Source organism: Macaca nemestrina, chromosome 19 (genome assembly GCF_043159975.1).
Source record: "Macaca nemestrina isolate mMacNem1 chromosome 19, mMacNem.hap1, whole genome shotgun sequence".
Classification (NCBI taxonomy): Eukaryota; Metazoa; Chordata; class Mammalia; order Primates; family Cercopithecidae; genus Macaca; species Macaca nemestrina.
In genome coordinates this window covers 795,256-814,560 of record NC_092143.1, presented here as the reverse complement: position 1 = coordinate 814,560, position 19,305 = coordinate 795,256, and the positions used below count along the sequence as shown (strand labels likewise).

General features: G+C 56.2%; 1 protein-coding gene across 1 annotated transcript in view; it reads left to right on the top strand.

Annotated features, from left to right (window-relative positions):
* The first annotated feature begins 8,937 nt into the window (after nt 1-8,937).
* The window catches only part of LOC139360115 (potassium voltage-gated channel modifier subfamily G member 2), an 85,554-nt gene continuing 75,186 nt past the window's right edge, over nt 8,938-19,305 (top strand). Inside the window, exon 1 of the mRNA XM_071085798.1 lies at nt 8,938-12,794. The gene's annotated coding sequence lies outside the window, so the exon portion shown is untranslated. The remainder of the gene's footprint in view (nt 12,795-19,305) is intronic.

The window sequence follows — 19,305 nt, the reverse complement described above, 5'->3', positions numbered from 1 at the left end:
GATGAGCTATGTTCATAACAGCCCACATCTCTATTTTTAGCCCCTGCAATTCCCGTTTTGGGGGCTGGGAATTTGGAGGATGGTCAGAGCCCATTCCCTCTGGGGGCTGCCGCTGCCTGCCAGAGAGCCTGGTGGGGGCTGCTTGGCAGCTCCTAGCCGGCTGCACCCTCTGAACCTGTTTTCTCTGGTGAGCTGGCCGCACCCTCTCTGAACCTGTGAGAATCACATTCTCCTTCGTGGCCATGAATATTCAGCCCCAAACAATGAACATGAACAGGGTTTTGCCTTTTCTATTCCTCTAAACTGTATCTGAGGCCTTACTAAGCCTTCCTCACCTGTGAGATGAGAAGGGACCAGATGACTTCTAAGATTAAGTAGACGCAACTAAAATCTCCTTTCAGCTCTGAAGCAGCCCGATTTTCTTTATTTTAACACAGTTTGGGGTGGACATGCAGGGTGCACGTTCCCCTCAGGTCAACGCTGCCCTCGCCCCACCCCAGGGGCACTGGCAATGCCCGGAGGCAGTTCTGATTGCACAGCATGGCGGGGTGGGGGCCCACTGGCATCGAGCGGGTGGGGCAGGCCTGCCGCTGGCACCCGGAGATGCACAGGACGCCCGTGTGGGGAAGCCCAGCCAAAGGCCCATGCGCCATGCTGAGGAGGGAGAGCCGGGCCTGGCGTCACTAGGTCAAGTCCCTGGCACTGAGCTGTCACAGGCCACAGTGCTATTCCCCATGGGGCCCCACAATACGGGGCTCGGCCAGACCTGACCACCGCTGCCCCGGTTCTCAGCCTGGTTCCCCAGGGTCGTTCGTGCCCCTGGCCACAATAGCCATCCTTGAGGACACGGCGCCTGAGCCACACCAGCCAGTGAGTTTGGCCACAACTTTCTCTTCACTGGAGTCACTAAGATGGAGCTTTGGAGCCATCGGCCTCTGTCTCCCTGTGCAAGCACCTGCCTGGGCAGGGCCAGGACGGGGCAGCAGTGCCAGACACAGGGAGAGGGCATGTGCCCCATGGCCTGGTTTAAGCCAGGGGCTCAAAGTAAAGGGACAAACTATAGATATAAAAATAAAATCCTCACCGTCTAGTAGCCTACCAGGCGAATGGGAGGTGTTTTGCAAAGCCCATGATTCTTTTATCTGAAGTTGGAAATACATCAACTAGAATTATTTTTCCTTCCTTCCCCTTCCTTTTTTTATGTGAGGAAGTCTGAAAATCAGGGTCTTTCTGTTTAACTTTATTCACTCGGTTGCTCTGCGGTCAGGAGCAGCACTTTAAATTCTCAGTATCTTACAAAGTTGTGAAATAACCTGCTTGTAAAATGCCGCTGGGGCAAATCAGCAGCTTTCACAGCTTAAACCCGAAAGGTTTGACGAGGTGAGCGGCTCCTCCTATCCCAGAGAATGTGACTTCAGGGACAGAGACCACAGAGCGGCCAGGGTCCCCTCTCTGTAAGTCGTATGCTTTCCACGTTTTATGACTGTCTAAGTTAGACAAGTTGTTTGTAGAAAATATGGAAAATACCAGGAAGCAGAAAGGGGAATCGGAATCCCTCAAATGCAACGTGGGACCGGTGTGACTTCGCCTCCTGTTTTCCTGCTTAGTGTGAGAGGCCTGCTTAGGTGCCCAGAAAGCCTCAAGGCATCCAGCAGCCCTCAGCCGCGAATCGCACAAATCCCGGGTTTTGGACGAGTGTGAAGCTAACGGAAAAGCCAGGCGGGTTCTCCAAGGTGGAGCCGCAGGTGGACCGGGGAGCGCGGATGACCTGGGTCAGCATCCGCAGATGTGCGGTTTCCATCCAGCCTTTCACCTGAGCGTCCGGAGCGGTGCCCGGGGCAGAATTGTCTTCAGAGACCCCCCAGGGGCCGCGTGCACCCCGTGTACCACGTGGTCGAACCCCGAAGAAGGCCGAACTCCATCCAGGCCCCTGCGGCTGGACATCTCCACGATTCCCAGGTTTTCAATACTGTGGATGCGATGCCTGCTAACGTTCTCGCACCGAAGCTTCTCCGGCTCTCGTTTATTTCCTTAGGAGGGAATTTCAGAACCGGAGAGCCGGACAGTTAGAAGATACTTGCCTGATTTTATAGGAAAAGCGCCCTTGTTTTCATTTGCATTCTTTAATTATAAGTGAGCTTGAACAGTTTTTTCAAATGTTCGATATTTACATTTTTTGTCACTTTTATTTTAGTCCTCGGTGAAGGAGCCGCTCAAACACTCCCGGAGCACAGGCTAATTTAGAACGTCTTATCCTGACAAGGCGGCCCAGCCGGAGAGGAGACGCCGGGGTCTGTGCAGCGGGGCGGGCGCTTCCCGGACCCGGGGGAGGCGGACGCAGGCGGAGGCCGCCCCAGGAGCGCGGGGTCCGGGTGTGGGGGACGCGGGTCTCCGCGGCGCACAAGGCTCGCCCGGTGCTCAGAGTCGGGGCCGCCACGTGGGAGCCCGGCCCAACCCGCGGCCTCCGGGGTCCCTCCTGGGGGGCCGCAGACGCCCCCGAGCCGCGTCCCGCAGCGCAGCAGATCCTCGCGCACAGCCCAGGCCCGGCCCGCCCGGTGGACCCGCTCCAGGACGCAGAGGGGCGCGTTTCCTCCGCGGCGCCCGCACGGCCTTTGCCCGCCCGCCCCGCGCTCCCGTCCAGCAGGCCCGGCTCGGACGAGGCTCAGCTGCCGCCCCCGTTGCCTTTGTGGGTTTTTCTGAGGAAGCCCCTTTTCCTCGGGTGGATGGGACCCTGCGCGTGGGACCCCGCACAACCCCCGCTCCGCCGCGGGCCGCCGGACCCAGCCCTTCTCCAGGGGGGCGCTGGGGAGGGGGCTCCTTCCTCCAAGGGAGTCAAAGTGGCTTCCACCCAGGAGATTCCCGAGGGAGAGAAAACACTGGGATCACATCCCGACGGCAGCCCCCGCCCCCCTAGAAATAATATGGCCGGTTTGCTAATGAAAGGTAAAATTAACCCGTTTCTTCGGAACACCCGGGGTCGCACCCAAGCCGTAGGTGGGTCTGCCCTGTGCGAACCACCTCCGCCCCCTCCACCTCCCACTCCCCCACCCCCTCCCACCCCCCCACCCCCTTCCACCACCTCCCACCCCCTTCCACCACCTCCCACCCCCTTCCACCACCTCCCACCCCCACCACCACCTCCCACCCCCCCCAGGGAACCGCCCCGCCCTTCCCGGCCACGCCCAGGAGCAGGGGCGTCTCTTCCTCGGCCTTTCCTCCTCATGGGTACCCCCGGGCGGCGGTCCCAGGGTCCCTATGGGATGCTGTGTCGGCCGGCTCGGGGCCTCTGGGTTCTGGGGACCGGAGCTCCAGTGGTTGGACAGGGCAGGTGCAGGCCCCCGGGCTTCTCTCACAGACAGCGTGGCAAGCGGCACCGCGCAAAACGCCAGCCCAGGCTTCGGGAGGGCGCCTGGCTCCGGTCCTGCACACACTGGGGCGTGGCGAGGAGATAGAGCACGCACATATATGCACACTCACACATACACACACATGCACGCTCACACACGTGCACACACATGAACATGCATGCACACACCCACTCACACACGACACACGCACGCACTCCTACATGCATACACATACACCATACACATGCACGTACACACCTACACATACGCATGTAGCCATGCACACGCTCACACAGGCACACATGCATGCACTCACACGCACACACACGCATACACACACATGCACACTCATATGCACGCACCCACACACATGCACACACACACGCACACATGCACGCACTCACATGGACATGCATGCAGACACGCACACACACACGCATGCACACACACACGCACACATGCATGCACTCACATGGGCATGCATGCAGACACGCACCCACACACATGCACACACACACGCACACATGCACGCACTCACATGGACATGCATGCAGACACGCACACACGCATGCACACACACGCACACATGCACGCACTCACATGGACATGCATGCAGACACGCACACACACACGCATGCACACACACGCACACATGCACGCACTCACATGGACATGCATGCAGACACGCACACACATACACTAATACGCATGTACGCACATGCACACGCTCACACGGACATCCACGCACTCATGCATACACACACATACACACATGCACACTCACATACACATGCATGCACACGCACCCACACACACATGAACACATGCACACATTCGCTCACACTCACGTGCACATACATGCACACTCGCACATGCACTCCCATCCCACAGACCTGGGCACACAGGCACACACGGGTGTGAGTCAGCAGCACGGGCGGGCTCGCCGCGGCATCTGTAGAGTGAGGCGCCTCCCACGGAATCCCCGCGTCCTCCCAGGATGGAAACGCCACGGCTCCGCTGCTCTCAGGGGGTCCCACACGCCCCCCGCCGCGGGGGCAGGACACGAACAGGCCGAGCGCTGCGCTGAGCGGCACAGGAGGCCCTGGAGCCCGGCTGACTCAGGCGCCCCGCAGGGAAAGCAGCGCATCCACGGACAGGGCCTTAGAGCCTCAGGCGCACAGCGCGGTGCACACGCGAGAGGCAGAATGAGGAAGGGGACTCGCGGGCTGGACGCTGGCGGGGACAGGAGCCTCCACAGGGGCCGCTGCGGGAAATTCCCGGGCCACGTCGGGAGCAGCCTCCCAGGCTTTTTGCGCAGGGACCTTGTCTTGTCCTTGGTATTCCAGAGGCCATGACCAGACTCCAGTCTCATAAGAAGTACGGAAATTCCTAAATTGCTCAGAGGTGCCTCCTGTGCGCAGGAGAGGGACATCCGTGCCCCTCCTTGTCCCGGGGAGCCCGGCTCCATGGCGCCCGCTGTGGAGCTGCTGTTCTCACCATGGGCAGGGGCAAGGCCGCAGACTGGTGTGGTCAGACCAGGGCACCCCTGCTCTCACCCCGGGCCCCGGGGACTAGTGATCCCGCTCCCCAGCAGAGCACCGCCAAAAGCCCCGAGTGCCTGAGCTGCCCTGCAAGAACGAACGGGAAGGAGACACAAGAGCGTGGCGGGGCCTTCTGAGGATGCGGTGCAAGGGCTCTGTTAACACGGGTGCGAGGCGGCAGCGCATGCGGGAAGCCTCCCATCCTAAGCGCGTTCTGCCTGAAATGCACATGTCCTTATAGGCAGTGGTCTTGCCACTCAGGGAGGGAGAGGCAGCGTATGTTTAAAAGATGAGCACACAAAGGACTGTGCACCTGCCGGCGAGTGGCGTCTTCTGGGAGAAGCTGGAGAGTCTGAAGCGGTGAACAGGAGGCGGGAGACAGGGGAAGACCGAGCGCAGACCTGTAGGGGCTGCTGTGCTGGCCCAGTGCGCCCCGGATTCGGGGGTGGAGGAAGAGGCTAGTCTTTTACAGTTAGGGAGAAGCCACACAGACCCTGAAGCGTGGTCCCCACACGCAGACCCAAAACCCAGTCCCATCCCAGGAGGCTGGGCCACCACTGTTGTGGGTGGCTGAGTCCCTTACTTTCTGCTTCACCCGCTGAGCCTCTTCCGCGCCATCCTCACTGTCACTTGCAGGAAACACCTGTTCTCGCCATGCACCTGCTCCGATGCACTGACCTGCTATCAGGAAGATGGCTGCTTCCAAGGCAGGCCAAGATGCCTGCGGCTTGTTATTCATCTGAGAATGGTTCCTTGCTCTAACGGGGTTTGGGGGACAGAGGGGACTGTGTCCTTCCCTCCCTCCCTCCCTCCCTGTCTCTCTCTCCTCTCTCTCCCTCCCTGCCCCCCACCGCATCCCCCTCTCTCTCTCTCCGTTTTGGTCGTCTCTCCCTCCCTCTTATTCTCTCTCTCTAGCACTTTCTCCCTCCATTCGCCCTCTGATTCTCCCTCTTTCTCAGCGCTGCCTCCTGCCTCTATGATCTGAGCAAGTTTTCTGTGGAGATGGAAGTCCGGGGCTGGGGGCGGCTTGTGTTTTTGGTAGAATTTAAAGCACGTTTTACAGGATGAGCTGACACTGTTGGGCCATTGTCTTTCCTGAGCAACAACAGCACCTCCAGGTCTTGGGTCGTATCAACATACCGTTCCCGCGTGTGGCTTTTAATGCAGCTAGTTACATAGGGTGTTGCCTCCTTCCACAGAGTTTTCCAGCCTCTCCAGGGCAGAAGCTGTGTCTGGTGCATTTTCAGGCACTGCAGTGCCCAGCACACAGCGCTGGGTACGTGCTTCACACAACATGTGAACAAATATTTATTGAACTGCATAAAAGTAAACTACTCTATTCACAAAAGAGAAATACCTCTATTCAGAATGTCATGGATGCCAAGTAATTTGGGGGCAAAGGAAGCCCCAGGCACCCACAACCGTTCACAGCACACGGTGCAGGGCTGGGCAGTGCAAATAACTTACGGGGTGTTCTCATCAAATCCAAGGCCATTTCCCAGAACTGTGACAGTAGTGAAATGGAATGTTACATTCACAGCACAAAACTGACAGAGACCGAAAGGACGTCTGCATTCCGCTGTGGGTTTAAACGAAACGATGAGCTGTTCGGAGGAAGCGCTGGCTGCTCACTGCATCAGGAACGTTTCATAATAGCAAAGGCACTATCGGGAAGTGTTATGTAAGCTGTCCATTAAGGACACTGATTATAAACGTTCACAAATATAAAAACCGCACGGCATTGCTTGCTGGCCTCAACCACATGCAGCAAGAGGGGAGGAAGTGATCACAGAAGGCGCAGGTCACTGCTCAGATGCCCCCCGGGCTGAGATAACTCAGCATATAAAACTCCTCCCTTGCCAACAGCTCGGTAAGAACGCAACTGCTTACATTACAAAAGAATCTGGCATGCAGACCCGTTGGTCAGAGAGCCCACCAGCGACGTGTTTACGTTTCAATCCACTTCCAGCGTCTGAATTTACCCAGATTTCAGGAGCACATCTATTAGCTGAGCGGAAGGTGGTCTTATCCTCTGCACCACACGTGGGTCCCAGACCCCAGAGCAGAGTCGTCTCCCTCGCCAAGAGTGCACTCGGCAGACGGCGACTCGTGGAGTGAACGTGTGCTTGTTTCAGTGGACGGCTTCCCACCTGGAGCTCAAGTTCAGATGAGGAAATAGAGTAACAGTAAATGTAGAGTTAGGGAATTTAGGGTAGAGATTAAAGTAATGAACACAGGAGGAAGCCTGAGAAAGCCCCAGAGATACCCTATGTTTCCTGTGAGGTGAAGTGTCTGCTGTCAAAGCCGGTTGGCACTGAGAGGAGGCGCCAGGGCAGCACCCACCGGGAGCCTCCTGGGAGAGGGACGAGCCTGCAGGCACCGGGGGAACCGCACAGACACAGACCACGCTACAAACGCACGTGAGACATCAGGGACTGGAAACAGGAGGATGAGCGTTTCGAACGGCCACCCAGTGGACCAGAAGCCCCTCCACGCACGGCCTCTTCCCCTCGCATGCAGAGAGGAGGCTGCAGATGCCCGAAACGGGCCCCTATCTCCCACGAACAAGAAACAGAAAAGAAGGGAGAGAGCAGAGAGCCAGGCAGAGGCACAGAAGAATGAACGCGTCCAAAAGACGGACAGAAGCCCGGGGGCCGACGTCCGTGGGAGCTCCTCCCGCACTGCAGAAGGCGGATTCCCCAGTCCCCTCAGTACCACGCACGGGGAAGGGAGTGGGCGGAGGTCGGGAGGGCCGAGGGACACAGGTTTGCCGGTGGGGTGGTGAAAATGCTTTAAAATGGATGTAGCAATGGCTGTACGCGCTGCGTAAATGAAAAGCCACTGAACGGTGCAACTTAAATGGGTGACTTGTAGGTGTCAATTCTATCTCGGAAAAGCCACAGCATGTATCATCTTATTTTGAAAATCAGCCAAGAAATGAAAATTGTAGTAACTATCTAGAAGAAAATGACTAATTTGGAAACTTATAGTAAAGAAAGTAGTTTGACATCTAAGTTTATGACAGTCCCACCCACTTCCTCATTTCCGCCTTCAGTGGATGCTTGCCGACGACATGCTTCAGAGCCCGGCCCATGCCGAGGCCCAAGGACACATAAATGAAGGTGCCCCTGCCCAAGAGGCTTAGCACCCAAGACAGATAAGCCCGTGGACACACAAGCTCACTATTCCTTTTCTTTTCTTCCTTTCCTCCTTTTCTTTTCTTTATTTTTTATTTTCTATTTTTTTTTTGAAACAGGGTCTCTCTCTGTCACCCAGGCTGGTGTCCAGTGGTATGACCACAGCTCACTGTAGCCTCCAACTCCTAGGACTTAAGTGATCCTCTCACCTCACCCTCCCAAGTAGCTAATATTACAGGGATGTGCCACCACATTCAGACAATTTTTCAATTTTTTTTTTTTTTTTTTTTTTTAGAGATGGAGTTTTGCTATATTGCCCAGGTTGGTCTTGAAATCCTGGGCTCAAACGATCCTCCTGCCTCAGCCTCCCAAAATGCTGAGATTACAAAAAGGAGCCACTGTGCCTATTTTTTTGAAGAAATAAAATTTCAATTTTAATGTTCACACTAAGGATTTTCCTCTAATAATACATTGGTTGGGATTCAGCAATGTCACCACAGTCAAGAAAGTGGGTCAAGATTTGTCTGTGAAGATGTTTATGGCAGAGAATTTTATGACGGTGAAAAACTGGAGAAAACATCAATGTCAAATAAGTTAAAGTGTGACAGCATCCCCAGGATGGAGCTCTGTTTAAAATGGTGTTGGAGACTGGAGAAAATGGAAAGTGTGCATTTCCTTCTGTGCAGCGTGTGTACCCTGCCCAGTGTGTATTTATGATGCGATTTTTGTATCATAAACCAAAAATTATTTTTACATAAAAAATGACCAAAGTAGGCCAGGCACAGTGGCTCTTACCTGGTAAGCCAGCACTTCGGGAAGCTAAGGCAGGAGGATTGTCTGGGCCTAGGAGTTCAAGACCAACCTGGGCCACATAGTGAGACTGTGTCTCCCCAAACACTAACCAAATTCTCTGAGTGTGGTGGCACACCTGTGGTCCCAGCTAGGCAGGAAGCTGAGGTGGGAGGATCACTTGAGCCCAGGAGGTGCTATGATCGTACCACTGCACTCTAGCCTGGGCCACAGAACAAGACCCCGTCTCAAAACAACAACAACAACAACAACAAACGAGACCAAAGTGTTTAGGTGTCAAACTGTTAACAGGGATAAGTTTGGATGATGAAGATGGGAGTTAGAAGTGATTTATTATTTTCTTCTTTGTGTTTTTCACAAAAAGTTCACACATTTTCTACAATGAGCGTGTGTTACAGACAGAAAACATCTTAAAGAGTCTGTTCCTTTCGTAAAAGAGAAGCTACAGGAAGGTGCAGGCACATCACCTGGGACCCGTGCCTCTGGGATCACCACAGTGCGAGAGTGTGTGTGAGCGTGCACGTGTGTACGAGTGTGTCCATGTGTGCTTGGATGAATGTGGTTATGAGTGTGTGCATGCATGTGCGTGAGTGTGGCAGTGAGTGTGTGAGTTGCACAGATTGCCGATGTGAGTGTGCACCTGTGTGAGTGTGATTGTGAGTGTGACAGTGAGTGTGTGATTTAGAAAGGGGGGTCATGAGCATGGACCGGAGCGAGTCCCACCTTCTGTGGCCTGTCCCCGCATCCTTGTGTCCTTGCAGCCCATCACCGGCGCTTTCTTAGGACACCTACAGTGCAGGGGTCCTGGGACCTGAGCAGCTGGAAGGCCCAACACCCTCAGTGTCTGCCTAACTCCGCTGTCAACAACAATCAGAAGAAGAAAGGGAACGCGTGAAACATCCAACGTTCAGAGACGGAGCAACAGGAACCATGAACGGGAAGGAGACACACACGGTGAGGAAGTCTGTGGCTTAGGGAGACGAGAAGAGAACAGAGATGAGTTATGAGGAACACACACGAGGCCACGTCCCAGAGACACGGGACCAATTTACAGGACAACAGCAGGAGGGGAACTCTCGCGAGGCCTGTCCACATCTGAAAGACACGGGACCGATTGACGGGATCACAGGGGGAGAAAAACACACACAAGGCCTGCCCACATCCGAGAGACACGGGACCGATTTACAGGATCACAGGGAGAAAGAACTGGGTTGTACAAATCGCCTGTCAAGGGACGTGTTTCACCCCCACGCGGTGCAGGGGCGAACTGCCCTTGGGCAGGATACCGCACTGCGTCCTCGCTCTAAGTCCCAGGTCCCATTTTCAAGACTCAGTTTGCAGATGTGTTCAGTGTTTCAACATTCTGGAAACATTCCAGATTGTGATGGGTTTTGCAAGCACCTAAAATAATGACGATCATTTGTTTGCCGTGAGCCAGATATGTACTAGCATTGTCTCATTTAATTAGTAAAACAGCAACACGTGTTCTGCTATTATAGACAAGGAAACTGAGGCACCACGCATTAGGAACTTGGTCCAGGGTACACAGACCCTTCCCTGCTCCAGGACCGAGGGGTCATACTTCGCCCCATCCCCCAGATTGGTGGATATTAGCCAATACTAAAAAAACTTATTAAACAGACCACATTATTTGCTGTCTTTTTTGTGTGTGATATTGGCAGATTTACTAGTTTGGATGCCCGATTCATTGTATTTTGATTTCTGAAAGTCTCCACGACATCCTCCCAAACAAAATGGGAAATGAACCAGCAGGGTGGGAGTGGAGCCGTGGCTGGCATCGGGGCAGCAGTCAGGGACCCGGGCTTGCTGGTGTGACCCCTTCTTTTGGAAACATGAATTATACTGATGATTTGGATGGCCCAGCTCCACTTAGCAGTTTTCCAATGGCTTCAGATGAGAAGGAAGCTAATAAGCTGAATAACAGAATTAAGATCTGAAACATCTGACAAGACTCATGAAAAAGTTTAACCTCATAAAAACTAGTGAAATACAATGTACTAGGGACAAATTGTAATATACAAAACCTAGACTTTTAAAGAATCAAGAAGCAGAAAATCATGGGGAAAAATAAACCAACAACTGCACAGACCTAGAGCTTTAAGTTGACTAGCAAGCCAGGGCTGTCTGAAATGTGATGTGGTGCCTGGAAAGGCTGGTGAGCATTTTGGTTGGATCAGTAGAGGTATAGAGTCTGCAAAAGGGAGGTGATGGGCTGGCTGCACTCTGCACGGTCACAGCCACCAGAGACTGGGTCAAGGTGCAGGGTCTGAAAGAGGCGCCAGGGCTGAACCGGGCCAAGAAGAATAGACTGAGGTCAGAGAATGCGCAGCCTGAGAAACCCTTCAGACCCCCCACATCCAAACCACCAGCTATGGGGCAACCCCCGCGTGCCAGGCACAGACAGAGCGATCTGTTATCTTGTTTACTTTTCTAACGAGTGTGTTTAACAGGGGCTTCTGTGATCAAGGGGTCCTGGTTGGTTCTGCCTCCTGCAGCTGCAAACGTCCACTGGACCTTCAGAGCAATGTCCCCGGGGCAGCTCTGCTCAGTCTCAAAGGCCTCTGCTAACCACCAGTTGCCCGCCCCCCCCCAAAAAAGGCAGCCTCTGCCCTTTCAGGGACAGCAGTGCAGGCACCTCCTGCTCTGAATCTGGTAGATGTTTCCATGGAGAAAATATTCCCTTCCAAGCCCTGGTGCTCTGGCTGGAGCTGTAGAGGAACACTTCCTTTTTGTGGATGCAAATGAGAAACATCCACACACTAGAGGCTCCGCTGCGGCTCCAGGATCCATCCCACAGACGCGTCCGGAATCCTCACAGCTGGCGTCTCCTGGGGATCCGCTCCACCAGAAGTGCCTTGGCTGTTGACTCAAAACCCACAGTCCTGTCCTTCCAGAGTCTTGGGCTGGGTTCCTCATCTCTTCCCGTGTACCTCAGAGGCTGCTTGGGAGTGGTCACAGCAGGCAGCAGGCAGCCTGTGCCTCTGGAATGACCACAGTGTGAGTGTGTGTGTATGCAAGTGTGTGTGTGCATGTGTCCATGAGTGCCTGAATGAATGTGGTTACGAGTGTGTGCATGCATGTGCATTAGTGACTAGGGTTATGAAACTATGTGAGAGTGTGCACCTGTGTGTGTGATTATGAGTGTGGCAGTGAGTGTGTGAGTTGCACGGATTGCCGATGTGAGTGTGCATCTGTATGTGATTATGAGTGTGGCAGTGAGTGTGTGAGTTGCACGGATTGCCGATGTGAGTGTGCATCTGTGTGTGATTATGAGTGTGGCAGTGAGTGTGTGAGTTGCACGGATTGCCGATGTGAGTGTGCATCTGTGTGTGATTATGAGTGTGGCAGTGAGTGTGTGAGTTGCACGGATTGCCGATGTGAGTGTGCACGTGTGTGTGTCCATGTGTGCCTGGGTGAATATGGTTATGAGTGTGTGTATGCATGTGCCTGTGAATGAAGTTGAGTGTGTGAGAGTCAGTGTGCACCTGTGTGAGTGTGAAGTTATGATTGTTTATGTGAGAGTGTGCACCTGTGTGAGTGTGATTATGACTGTGGCAGGGAGTGTGTGAGTTGCACCGATTGTCGATGTGAGTGTACACCTATGTGAGTGTGAGCGTGTGTGCCCGCCAGGGCGTGCGCTGGTGGGTGCGGAGTGCAGAGTGGGGCCCGGGCCTCCTGCGCCCCAAGGGCAGCTGGGTGGGCTCCATGCTTCCTCCAGGTGGACGTGGCCCCCGCTCCAGACCCGGTAAGGGGTGGGCTCGCCCCTGGGGACCCTCGGATGTCGCGAGGGGGCGCCGCGCCACCGAAGGCCGGGACGGGGGCGGTGCGCGGGGCGGTGCCGGAGTCTGGGATGCCGGCTCCAGAGACGCCGCGCTCCGCCCCGAGGAGGCCGCCAGCTGGGTAAGCGGAGTCAGCAGCTCGCGGAGTCTGGACCGCAGGTAAAGTTGCGCGCGCCGTGGGGCCGAGGGTGGGGGGTCCGCGGCGAAGGAGCCGGGGCCGCAGTGGGCGGTGAGCCGGGGGGCGCGGGCTCTTGTCCGATGGTTCCGCGCGCAGCTTCTTCTCCGGGCGCGCGGTGCGCGCGGGCGCGGGAGGGTGGGAGGGGACCTTGGAATCCCCCCATTTCGGCCAAGGGGACCGGGGCGGCTCCGGGCGGGGCGGGGCTGGTGCCGGCCCCTCCTGCTCAGCGCCGGGAGTCCGGGGGTCGGGGGAGGGCGCCTGGCCGGAGGCGCTCGCGGGTCTGGCCGCGCCGCGCGCGTGGATGGAAGTCTCGGCCGCACCTCGCCCCGTCTGTCCGCGCTGGTCCTGCGGGAGCCCGGGTGAGCGGAAGGCGAGGAAGGGGCGCGGGTCTCGGAAAACCCGACTCTCCCGGCGCCCGCCCCGGCTCGGCTGGGGGCGCACCCGGCTCGCGCGGAGAGAGGGCGGGGGTGGGCGAACGCTCGGCGCGCTTTGCCTTTCCCGGTCCCCCTTCTTCCCGGAGATGAACGCCCCACTCCCGCTCGGACACACGACCGCGCCCCCACGTCTGCCTCTTCGACCCGCAGGGACGCGGCCCGAATTGGGGGAGAGAAGACCCAGCTCAGCTCCCGCAACCGCGAAATCTGCAAACTCGGAGCCCGTGCGCCGCGTCCTCCCGTCCGGGGGGCTCCCAGCCTTGCCCGCCGAGCGCAGCCCGGTCCGGACGGTGGTCACTGGGGACGAGGAGGGTCCCTGCTGCGGGGCTCCCGGGTTCGGACGGACGTAGGGGGCGTCCGGCAGGTGAACAGGGCCCGCTCCGCGTCGCGAACGTTCTCCCAAACCCACGAGTCCCGGAGACCCTGGGGCGTCCTGCGATTTCGGGGTGACCAGTGGAGCCGCCGCCCGCGCTCCTGGCTCCCGAGGTCTCCCCACACAGCAGGGGTTGCGGGGACCCCTCTGTCACCTCCTCCGAGGGGGATGGGAACAATTCCACCTGCCTGGAGCATTCCGGGAAGTCCTCTGGCTTCCGCGTGTGCTCCAGGCAGGCAGGTTGTCAATAATGGATTTTGACCCAGTTGGGAGATCTCGGAGTGATTAAGTGGAGAGGCTGTTCCACCCTCAGCCCTGCCCAGACAGCTGGGTGACCCCGCGGGCCACATGCCACAGGGGCACGGCCTCAGCCCTGGGCGGTTTTCGTTCTGCTGAGAGTCCAGGAGGCTTCCCGAGACCCCCAGCAGGTCCGTAGAAGCGGGAACCCTCCTCCCCCACCCTTGTTCTCTGGGCTGGTGCAGGCTACACAGTTGGCCTCCGAAGCTTCTTCCTTAGCAATTCCTAGTCCGTCAGTGGGATGGGATTGCCGAGCCCTCTCAGTCTGGGAATTTGGGGGGCATTGTGGTACATTCTGGGGATGAGGTCACCTTGGCTGTCACGTTCTCGGGCGTATACACTGTTGTCACCGAGGGTTGCTGTGTCCGCATCTTCCCTGGGGAGAGGTGACAAAAAACTTCCAGGTCTGTCCAAGGCCAGTGCCAATAGTTATATTCCACTCTGCAAAGTGTGTTTTAAATCTTGAGATTTCGATAATTTAAGGGAAAAAATGGTGTTTTCGTAGGCATGAGAAGAAAAGGAGGGAAGTGAGTTCTCAGCTGCCACGGGCAGGAGGCTGCTCAGCTTCCCTTTTCAGCGCCTGGCTGAGCCCTGCCTGTGCCAGGCGCACAGGAAGTATGTGGGGGGCGGGTAGCCGATCTGTGATTCGGGGTTTCTGCCCAGCGGGCGGCTGAGGCTGCATGGCTGTAGTCACAGGTGCAGGTGCCTCCACTCATGGATCATGCTGGTAGGAACAGGCCGGTCCGAAACGATAGTGTGGTGGGTTTTGCCCTGGTGAAAAACAGGTGCTTGGGTTCTGAATGTCTCGGGAGGATCTGCGCAGCTTTGTTGTTCTTTTGTCTGATGACTGGGGGCTGGTTTTCCGGAAGAAGTGGGTCTCAGGCAGGCACCTGGAGGGCAGCGAGAACGGAGGGCTGCTTCTGTGGGAGGCGCGTCGCTCTGCAGCCCTAGCAGGCGTGGGGGCGGGAGTGAAGGGAGCAGATGGGGCTGTGCCGCCAGGCATGAGCTCTGCGGGCCGGGAGCGGTGGCAGGGCCTGCAGGACGAGGACACGCAGGGCATCCAGGGACGGCCACCTGTGTCTGAGTACTGCGCGCCTGTCCATGGGTGGGGGGGTAATTTTTTGAGGAATGGGGACATCTTAGGGCTAACACTTGGTCAGGGATGTTCTTGGTGGTGAGGAAAGGAGCCCTTGCTGCTTGTGAGGTTGCTCAGACAGAAACGGGGGCTGCCATCAGGCGGCCCAGCCTGTGGGGAGGAGCCCAACGAGGGCGGACGGTGACCCAGGGTATTTAAGACCCCCTTCCTCAGATGAGGCTTGGGAGGCCGGATCTCGGCCCCCTAAACCGGCTGAATGGGAGCCTGCCTCTGACAAGACATGCACCCCGCCTCTCGGTGTGGGAGGCACTCAGGGTCCTTGCTGGTGTCGGAGAAACACAGCACTGGCTCCTTCGCAGCCGTGACTTTCCTGCAGGAGCCTCGGCAGTTCCTTCCCCTGGCGGTCGGCGCTGAGCAGACGGGAGGTGGGATGGTTCTTGTGCTTGCAGTCGGCCTGGTGTGTTCCGTGGGCACCCGCAGGCTCCGCTCACCCGCAGTCTGGTTTGTAGGGACAGGTCTGCTTGGGGAATCACGGCGAGGAGCACCCAAAGCAAATGCCAAGTCAAAATGGGTCCCTGGCGGGGCCAGGAGTTCACCCAGACTCATGGAATTGCTAACAGGAATCTTATCAACAGCCGGTTCAGCCTTTTCATGAGACGGGAGACCACGCCAGGCAGCTGCCAACGGTCTGGCCACGAGGAGCTCCGTGCTGTGGAGGCACCGTGAACTATCAGACAACCTCCCTCTGCAGACAGCCATACGGATGTCACAGGCAGCCGAGAGATGCTGGGCAGGGCTTTAACTGGTGATCTCTGATTCCCGCCGCGTCAGATGAGAGGGTTGGACTGAATGATGATGCTCTGATCTGTGTCAAAATCAGTAATACATTCCCTCAAAAAAAAAAAAGCATGCACTATTTTAGTTTGATTGTGAATATAGAAAAAGACTAATTGAAATGTAATGTAAAAATAGCGCAGAAGACCTTTATGTTGCCTTAGTCAATTAAGGAAGCCGAGACTGTGAGAACTGGTACCTGTGAAGGCCTCAGGCCTCGCCAGCGTCCTCCTCTCCCCCGAGGGGATCCTCGTGTCTCAGTCCAGCAGGTCCAGGTCCTCCATCCCCACTAGGTTTCCTCAGCTGGGGCCTGTGGAGGGGCCACACCTGCCCCACACCACCCACCCTTCACCCAGGCCCCGGGAAGGAGGGGACGCACCCGCTAGGCCCGGGAGGCCTCTGAGGCAGTTCCCAGAGTTTAATGGCCTTCTGGATATTTTTAACCTTCTCGGATAGTTAAGCGATGGAGTTTAAATCTTAGATTAGACGTGGGTAGTGAGCGCATGAAATCAAAGGCTAGAATTATGGGGCCCAGTGGAGCTTCAGAAACCTTCAGGCTGATCTGAATGTGGCAGCAGTTTTTACTAAATTCTAGCTCGAAGAGACAAATGTATTCTTGCATAGGATTAGCGCAGTGGCAAAGGCTGTGTGGTCCTAGCTGTTCCTGGCTCAGCTTCCGGGTGCAGCGCACAGAGGGGCTCCTGTGCCCCAGCAGGGGGTTCTCTCACCCGTGTCTCCGCCCTCACGTGGATGACTTCATTGCCCGCGTTTCCCTTCACACTCATCACCTCGTTAATGGGAAGCCACTTCGCCGGGGACTCTGGGGACCCCTTCTCCGGGGGTTCCAGGTGGTGGGTTAGGGTGGGCCTGGAATTGATTCTTAGCACATATCCTACATGACGCTCATGTCTGAGAAGTTTTGGAAATGATGATTTGTGGATGTGACTTGCGTTTTCGTAGTGAGATGGAATCGACAGAAAGTAAGAGCATTTCACACATTGTGCGGTTAGTTTTGTGTGCTCCTGGTCATAGCATAAAATGTTTTTCTCACTGTGGGTTTAAAAATCATGGAAAGAGCTGCCCAAACTACCCACAGCTAAAGGGATCCTTTCACCTTTTCTCTGCGATTTAGAAATGTTCAAAAAGCACTTAGAAGACCAAGTGGACGCGGCTCGTGGAGGGGCGTCTGGGGACCCTGAGGCAGGTGCAGTGAAGGTCAGCTCTCCCAGCTGTGCCGCTCTGGTCTGGAGAGCGTGGCCTGGACACCTGTCCCAGCCCGCCCCCTGCAGCGTCGGCACTAGTGGGGTAGGCCTGGCTGTAACTTCTTCACCCAGGGCTAAGCAGACAGTTGGCTGGCTCCCCTGCTTTCCTTCCCGGCTCAGGTTCACACCCCGAGGACACCCCTCCCAGGCAGTGACACCTGTGTGCACACCTGAGCCACCCCCAACCTGGCAGATAACAGATTCTGAGTGTACAGTGGCTCTAGCACCATCGGTTATAGCCAGGAGGAGATTCTTGGCTTTTTTTTTTTTTCCTGTTCTTTTGGAGGGGATGTCTGTGTGTGCAGATTAACAGGAAAAAATTATATGACAGGTTTTATTTCGGTATATTTTATTTAATGTCATAGCAATTGATGCAATGGGATGAAAACGCTTTGGGGAAATAAAATGCATTAAAAGTTAATGCTTGGCCAGGTGCGGTGGCTCACGCTTGTAATCCCAGCACTTTGGGAGGCTGAGGTGGGCGGATCACCTGAGGTCAGGAGTTTGAGACCAGCCCGGTCAACATGGTGAAACCTCATCTCTACTAAAACACAAAAATTAGCCGGGCATGGTGGCAGGCACCTGTAATTCCAGCTACTCGGGAGGCTGAGGCAGGAGAATCGCTTGAACTGGGGAGGCAGAGGTTGCAGTGGGCCGAGATCGTGCCATTGCACTCCAGCCTGGGCAACAGAGCAAGACTCTGTCTCAAAATAAAAATAAATAAATTAAATAAAATAAATAATTAACACTCCTGAGGCTTCCTCATCACCTCTGTAGTCACAGGAGGGGCCGGCCCCCTCAGCCTCCAGGCCTCCAGCTCGTCTTCCCAGAGGTTCACAGTCACTTCAGGATGACAGTTTCTGACTGTGAACAAATTTCTTTGATTTAATTTCCCCTTGTTTTCTGCCAAAAGAAAAGACATCTTCTAGAAGAGGGAAGATAGGAAATTATATCATTGGCTTATTTAATACTTGCCAAATTAGAAACAGAAACATTCTAGGGTGAAGAAAACAGTGGCTAGGAGGGGGTACATGCACAGTGCTGGGGACGGCGAGGGGGCCTGCGACTCTGGGGGGTCCCATCACGTTTCTTTCCTGAGAAACCTGCAGGGCCGGCCGTGATTCTCACCGCTTGTGGTCTGAGGCTTCTGCTGGGCTGACGGAGGAGGCCTTCTGTCCCATCCCGCCCGGGCAGGGAGCCTGCCCTCCTGTCTAGGAGCCCTCACAGCTCAGCTGGGGCCCTCCAGCACCTGCCGGCCACAGGCCCCAGTCCTGGCTGAGGTTCCAGGATGCCAGCAAGTGCCTGCGACTGGGCTGCCTCTGAGTTTCTCCTCGCTGTGGTGGCCCTGGGGCCATGCTGAGGCTTCTGAGTTGGTTTCTCCAGGGTTGGTGCCAGTGGATCAGAATCTTAGGCCTGGCCTGGCCATGTCACTCCTGTCTCACCTTCAGGGAGCTCCGGTCTGCAGCAGGCCGGTCCTTTGCTGGTGGCAGATTATTCCTCAACATGGGGATCTTGTTCCCTTTAAAAGTGCTGCATGGCACTGACTGTCTCCAGACCTGGGAGCACGATAATGGGGTGGCCAGAGCACCTGCCGCCTCGGGGTCTGTGCCGTTCTCTGCACCGAGGCCCCATGGAAAGGTGCTGCTCAACCCCACACCAAACCTGGGCACCCTCACTGCAGGCCTACGTGACCTGTTTCCCAAAGCCCACAAGAAGAGGGAATTTGAGAGCGTGTTCTTGCCCAGGTCAGAAGGCACCAGCCACAGCTGCTGGACCCTGGCCCTGCTGGACTCTGCCTGCCAGCACCCACTGGTCACTGCATGGGGTGTGCACACGGTGTGCTGAGCTCCCGCTGGCCAGTGCTGCGCCAGGCTCCAGGAGGCACTCAGCACCCAGGCCACACACCTGGGGCTCCCTGCTGGAGCCGGTGCTGCGTCAGAGGCCCAGGTCCTTCCCCTGACAGGCTGTGGCTGTGGGGGGCCCTCCCATGGGTGCTCAGGTGCACCCGTGGCCGGTCCTGAGCCAAGGTGCAAAAACATACCCAGCCCCACAGCTGCTGACGCACCAACTGCTTCCTGGAGTCTGTGCAGTTCAGTCAAGGCTGGGCTGACGCTCTTTGATGTGAATCGCGGTTGTCGGCCTCTGAAATCATTTCACACCAAAGGGAATGTGGCATCAAAAAGAAGCCAACAGTGA